Raw genomic sequence first — 6,303 nt, 5'->3', positions numbered from 1 at the left:
TTTCACTCAGATGCTGCGGTGCGAGACTGTTAAGTGCTTTATACGTCAGTAGTAGCATTTTATAATCAATGCGAGAATGAATTTTGAGCCAGTGTAGACTGATTAAAACAGGGGTGATGTGGTCATATTTTCTGGATCTAGTGGGGACTTTTGCTGCTGCATTCTGAACTAACTAAAGCTTATTTATTCACTTACTCATACAACCAGACAGTAAAGCATTACAGTAGTCTAATCTAGATGTAACAAAAGCATGAACTAGTTTTTCTGCATTCTGTAGCAACATATTTCAAATTTTAGCGATATTTTTAAGGTAAAAGAAGGTGATCCTGGTAATATTATTCACGTGAGCCACAAAGGAAAGACTAGGGTCCACACCATGTTTTTTGACCCCTGTACACACTGAGACAGAAACACCATCCAGAGATGCTACTTAATCGGAAAGTTTGCTTCTAGCTGCATAGGTCCTAGTAAAAGTACTTCCGTCTTATCTGAGTTATGCAGAAGGAAGTTATAAAGCATCCACTGTCTAATGTCCTTTACACACTCCTCAACATTGTTAAGCTGATCTCTTTCATTTGGCTTTGCTGAAATATACAGCTGTGTATCATCAGCATAGAAATGGAAGCGAATACCATATTTATGTATAATTTCACCCAGAGGCAACATATATTAACAGAAAAGCAGTGGGCCTAAGACAGATCCTTGCAGAACACCAATCTTTACTTCAGAGTGTGGAGAACTCACCATTTACATCAACAAACTGATAGTGATCAGTCAAATAAGACCTGAGCCAAGAGAGAGCCGTTCCCTTTACTCCAACAATGTTCTCAAGTCTGGCAAACAGTATAGAGTGATCAATGGTGTCAAAAGCTGCACTAAGGTCAAGCAAAACAAGTTCAGAGACAAAACTCTGATCAGAGGCCAGATGAATGAACAATATGAAATGAGCAATTCAAATATACATAAACAGTACATGGAGAGGTAATTATATACAATAAAGCAGATATTATACACATTGTTATAATGGTTATACACGTGCAAAATGATATGGAGAGCGCAAAAATATGGCTATTATATACAGTAACATATGCAGTTATTATAGTGCAATGTTGAGTATTACTGTGTGCGTAAAGTGTATTATGAGCAGTCCAACCTAGAGTAAGGTGATGCAGTGTATAGAATTCAGTTTACTGTGTGTGTGTGTGTGTGTGTGTGTGTGTGTGTGTGTGGCAAGGAAGGGTGGGGGGTAGGTGGTGATACTTGGGTGCAGAGTTTAGTTTGGAAACAGTTGTGGGGAAAAAGCTGTTCCTGGACCTGCTTTTCTTGGTCCAGAGGCTCCTATAGAACCTTCCAGAGGGAAGGAGGGCAAATAGTTTATATGCAGGGTGAGAGAAGTCCTTTATGATGCTGTTAGCTTTCCTAAAACAACATTTCCTGTAAATATCAACAGTCTTTGGGAGTGAAGTTCCCACAATGTGTTCTGCAGTTCTCATTACCCTCTGCAGTGCTTTCTGGTCTGACACAGAGAAGTTTCCATGCCAGACTGTAATACAGCTGGTCAAGATGCTCTCAAAGGTGCAATGGTAGAAGTTCTGAAAGATGTCTAAAGAAAGATAGTTATTTTTTAGGGCCCTCAGGAAAAAGAGGTGCTGTTGAGCCTTCTTGATCAGATTGGAGCTGTTTTTTGTCCAGAAGAGGTCCTCGGAGATGTGGATACCCAGGAATTTTAAGCTGGTGACACTGTCAACCACCATTCCTTTTATATGGATGGTGTGTGTGTGTGTGTGTGTGTGTGTGTGTGTGTGTGTGTGTGGTTGTGCACGCGTGCCACCTTTCCTTCCTGAAGTCTACGATGAGCTCCTTCTCTTCTTGGTCTTCTTGGTGTTGAGCAGCAGGTTTTTGTCAGTGCACCATGCAGCCAAACTTGATGATGATGTTGGAACCATATGCAGGATTGCAGTCGTGGGTAAAGAGGGATATGTATATATTTATGCTTACCAACTAAATATAACAATTGCAATATTTGAGACTTTTGTTTATAGGTACAGTTATTGGCATTGCTTAAAATACTCATTACTACTGCATAAAATTACAAGTTTTTGAAAAACCCAAGTATATTTAGTAGTTGTTGATTTAGTGCTTGCTTAAACTGTTTTATTAAGAGTCAGATGTTCAGTCTTTAGACAGCTATAAGAAACAAGTGGAGGAAAAGCAGCAACTGGATCCTTCTGATTTTCTAAACCAGTTTTGCATCAGATTTGCAACAAAACTGCAGACACAAACTGCTGGTTGTCCATAGTTAGATATGTCAAATAGTGTTATCAAAAATATTGTCAGCAAAATAAAGACGTTCACATAGGGATGTACCTCTAGAGGTATATGACTGTTCAATGTTACTGGGATAAGTAAATGAGCTGCCATCCACCATGGGATGTCCATGAGACACGCTCAGATCAAAGTCGAGACCTGAGGGGGAAGAGAAAAAAGGTTGTGAGTTATCAGCATATTATTGGTATAGGAGCCAAAGGAGGATATGAAATTAAAAGAATCAAAGGCTCTGGTTAAAATTTTTTGCCATGGAATGTGCATAGTGATTATACAGTCCTCTATGAAATTGCTGGAAAACGAAAGGCCAATTCTTTTGGTTTGGTGCACTCTGAGAACATGTGGGTTTGAGATCGAGTTTAAATTTCACCATTCCCAATGCCCTTTAAAAAGACCCTTAACCTTAATTGTTGTTATAAAGTTGCTCAGAATAAGAGCATCTGCCAAATGCTCTAACTGTAACTGTTTCATTAAAATAAAACCTCTCTGCCTGTGCTATACCAAAAGTAGGCCATGACTTGTCTTAACCCAGTGCATTAGATTGTTCAATCATTATTCATTAAAACCACTATTCAAATAAAATGTCATTAAAGTGTATGCCCTTACTAACCCAACCCTCCCCATTTATCCAGGCTCCCCATTTTTGCTTGGGACCAGCACTAAGAGTGCACTGGCTTGTGCAACCTTAATGGCTGTGTTTGGTTCCCTGACCGGGAATCAAACCCAGGCCGCGAGAGCGCCGAATCCTAACCACTAGATCACCAGGGAACCTATATATATATATATATATATATATATATATATATATATATATATATATATATATATATATATATGTGTGTGTGTGTGTGTGTGTGTGATGTACTAAATTGTAGATGTACTATACATAGTCTAAGAATACAGTATTTAGTTAAACATTATTTATGTTAATTATTTATAGTTCTAACAGCTAAGAATAATCAATAATTCATTGCCACTTTAAACTGCAGTTTTCATTAAGGTCCAGTGTTCATAATTGCACGATAAAGAGCATTTTGTGCATTCTTTATGCATATGGAAAAATGAATATTCTTCTCTGGTGTTTATGCAGAATTTTGTACAGTTGTGTAAAAATATGAATTTTTACACAAGAGAGTAATAAAAAAGATACAATTTAAAAAATAAAAAACCTTCTGGGAGTTTAATTGTAGCCCATCTGTTACACTTAGAAAAAAATGACTGTGGGCCCAAATCTGATCAGTTATTATTAGATGGTGGAGCATTTTCAGCACAGCAGTGACACTGACAAGGTAGCTGTGTGTGTGTGTGTGTGTGTGTGTGTGTGTGTGTGTGTGTTGGTTTTTGTGGTTTATGTGGACATTTGACCTGATTACGTACCGACATTATGGGGACATTTGGGATTATGGGGACAGGACAGGTGTCCTCATAATTCCCGCACTGTGGCTATATATATCTATACTAGAGAAGCTGAAATTCAAAATTTCAGTCCATGTCCATTTATACCACAAACACCCGAAACTGACTTAACACAGTGTAACTTTGGAATTTCGTAGTGCGCCCCTGTAGCCCGGAGCCGGTACTGCAATCCGTTCACACATGTGTGAAAATTTGAGCCTTCTGATTGGCTAGCGCTGATTGCCATTTTTCGTTCTGTGATTGGCTGAGACCTACGTCAATTATCCTACGTGTTCCTTTTAAGGGCGGAGTTTCATTAGACTCGGTTTGCCAACACATTGAACAGCCATTATCCAGCCCTTTAAAAGCCAGGTATGATTATAAAGTTCATAAACTTAATGAGTAGACTATTGATATATTCCAAGAGCTCGGTTCCTTGTTGTAAATTAATGTTGTAAGAAATATTTCATTGGAGTCTGGAGATTGGGGTGAATTTAGCCTTAAGAATGCATAAATTAAAGCTGGCTAGTTAGCAACATTATCAATGGTTAGTTTTAAAGCCTGAGTTGAATAACTAATTACTGATAAATCTTGTACCGAATGCGCACTGTATAAATTTGGGTTTAGTGCGTTTGGCCGAATTAAAATGAAGGAAATGTCTGTATGTTAGCATGGATGCTAGCTAATAATAGTCAGTGCTGATAGCCGCTAGCTGATAGCCGCGCGCATCCTCGCGGCTCTTTAAACGCGTTCGCTCCGGCCACAGAGCGCGTGCAGTGTTGTAAGGTGAGCTGCTGGGCATACAGCACCCGGACTGCTTATAAACTACTCAGAACTGCTTTTAATTATTTTATTTATTATAAGGCTGTATGCTATTTAATGTCGCTAGAACATCACTTCCGGTTAGCGCGTGCAGTGTTGTAAGGTGAGCTGTTGTACACACAGCACCCGGACTGCTTACAAACTACTCAGAACTGCTTTTAATTGTTATTATTTTGTTTATTATAAGGCTGTATGCTATTTAATGTCACTAGAACATCACTTCCGGTTAGCGCGTGCGACCGGAAACAGCTGAGTGCGTGCGGCGCGGGAGTTACATGGCTGAGTTTGGAGCGGTGGTGAGGGTCTGAGTGTGAGAGAGATGATGGTACAGTGTGTAAACACTGCTGTATCACTGTGAGGGTGTAAATAACCCCTGATACTCTTCACTCATAACTCAGTAATACTGTAGTCAGAAGTAAAGCAGAATGAACACATCAGAAGTCTGATATCTTTGAGTGTCAGTGTGATGGAGAGTTTAAATCCCAGCTCTCCTCAGCATTGTCCCATGCTCTATCACTGGACATGTTTTACATAAACACCACTTATATTAACAATTTAAGGTTTCAACTTAAATAAACACTCATTTCTGTGGGGAAGAACAGCATCATTTTAACATGGCTGAGATGAAGCGCAGAAGGAGAAAAGAACATCAAAGCAGGAGGCGGAGTATTACACATCTGCTGGGAAAGACAAACCTGGAAATATATAAATTCAGATAAAGGTAAGGGTCCATTCACACATGCCATCCTATGTTCCTTTTGACCTAGACTGCTTTCATTAACAGACAGGGCATTAGGATAAAACTGGTGTGAAGTTCACGACTGGATTAATATTTCATTTTTTCTTATTCAGAGTGTGGAGTATTCAGTTCAGTCCCTTTTGATGAGGGAGACCTCTTTAACCTCGCAACAGCAGACACTCTGGCAATCATCGAACACAGTAAACAGGTAATATATATTTTTTTTTACAGTTGTGAAATTATATTGAGCTCTTATTATATTTTATAAATCTGTATGTAGTGTGTATGCCTGAGACCTGTTTCATTGTATATCAGGGCTTTAGTGATTTACATGTGTTTTGTGTTTATTGGCGTGTGTATGTAACAGACATGGTTTAGCAGTACACTGGGTATATGGGGACGTTGTTGTAATGTGATAGTCAATGTACATAAGCAGCTGTGTGTATAGTGTCTGACAGAAACCTGGTCTCGAGGGACTTCACTTTATAAAGTTATTGTATAAGCACCATATACTTTATTAAATTAATTTCTCTTAAATTTGCATCTTATAGATGTAGACTTACTGACTATTGTACTTCCTCATCCCTCAGAGGTAAGGGTTTGTTACAGAAGCACCACATAGCAGATTTGTTGTACCTTGTAGTAATGTGATAGTCAATGTACATCAGCAGCTGTGTGTATAGTGTCTGACAGAAACCTGGTCTCGAGGACTTCACTATAAAGTTATTGTATGAGCACCATTAACTTTATTAAATTAATTTCTCTTAAATTTGCATCTTATAGATGTAGACTTACTGACTATTGTACTTCCTTATCCCTCAGAGGTAAGGGTTTGTTACAGAAGCACCAAATAGCAGATGTGACCTGGGTGATTGTATATCATGAGAACAAAAGTGACCCAAATATTATAGTATAGTTAAGGCAGCAATGTTCTTGCTGGGTGTAAATAATATACCATATATACAGTGTGCTTTGCTAATGTACTGTATATACAGTGCATAAAATCACCCCAAAAGCCTGAC

The 6,303-nt window shown here is 38.7% G+C and overlaps 1 long non-coding RNA gene across 1 annotated transcript; it reads left to right on the top strand.

The window, feature by feature from the left end:
* Positions 1–4,035: 4,035 nt before the first annotated feature.
* Positions 4,036–5,453, top strand: LOC124387856. The gene is made up of 3 exons (XR_006926255.1): positions 4,036–4,092; positions 5,140–5,263; positions 5,395–5,453. It is a non-coding gene; the product is annotated as an uncharacterized LOC124387856 (long non-coding RNA).
* Positions 5,454–6,303: the final 850 nt, after the last annotated feature.

The sequence above is a fragment of the Silurus meridionalis genome, chromosome 6 (assembly GCF_014805685.1).
Source record: "Silurus meridionalis isolate SWU-2019-XX chromosome 6, ASM1480568v1, whole genome shotgun sequence".
In the NCBI taxonomy this organism is placed as follows: domain Eukaryota; kingdom Metazoa; phylum Chordata; class Actinopteri; order Siluriformes; family Siluridae; genus Silurus; species Silurus meridionalis.
This window is presented reverse-complemented; position numbering and strand designations above follow the sequence as displayed.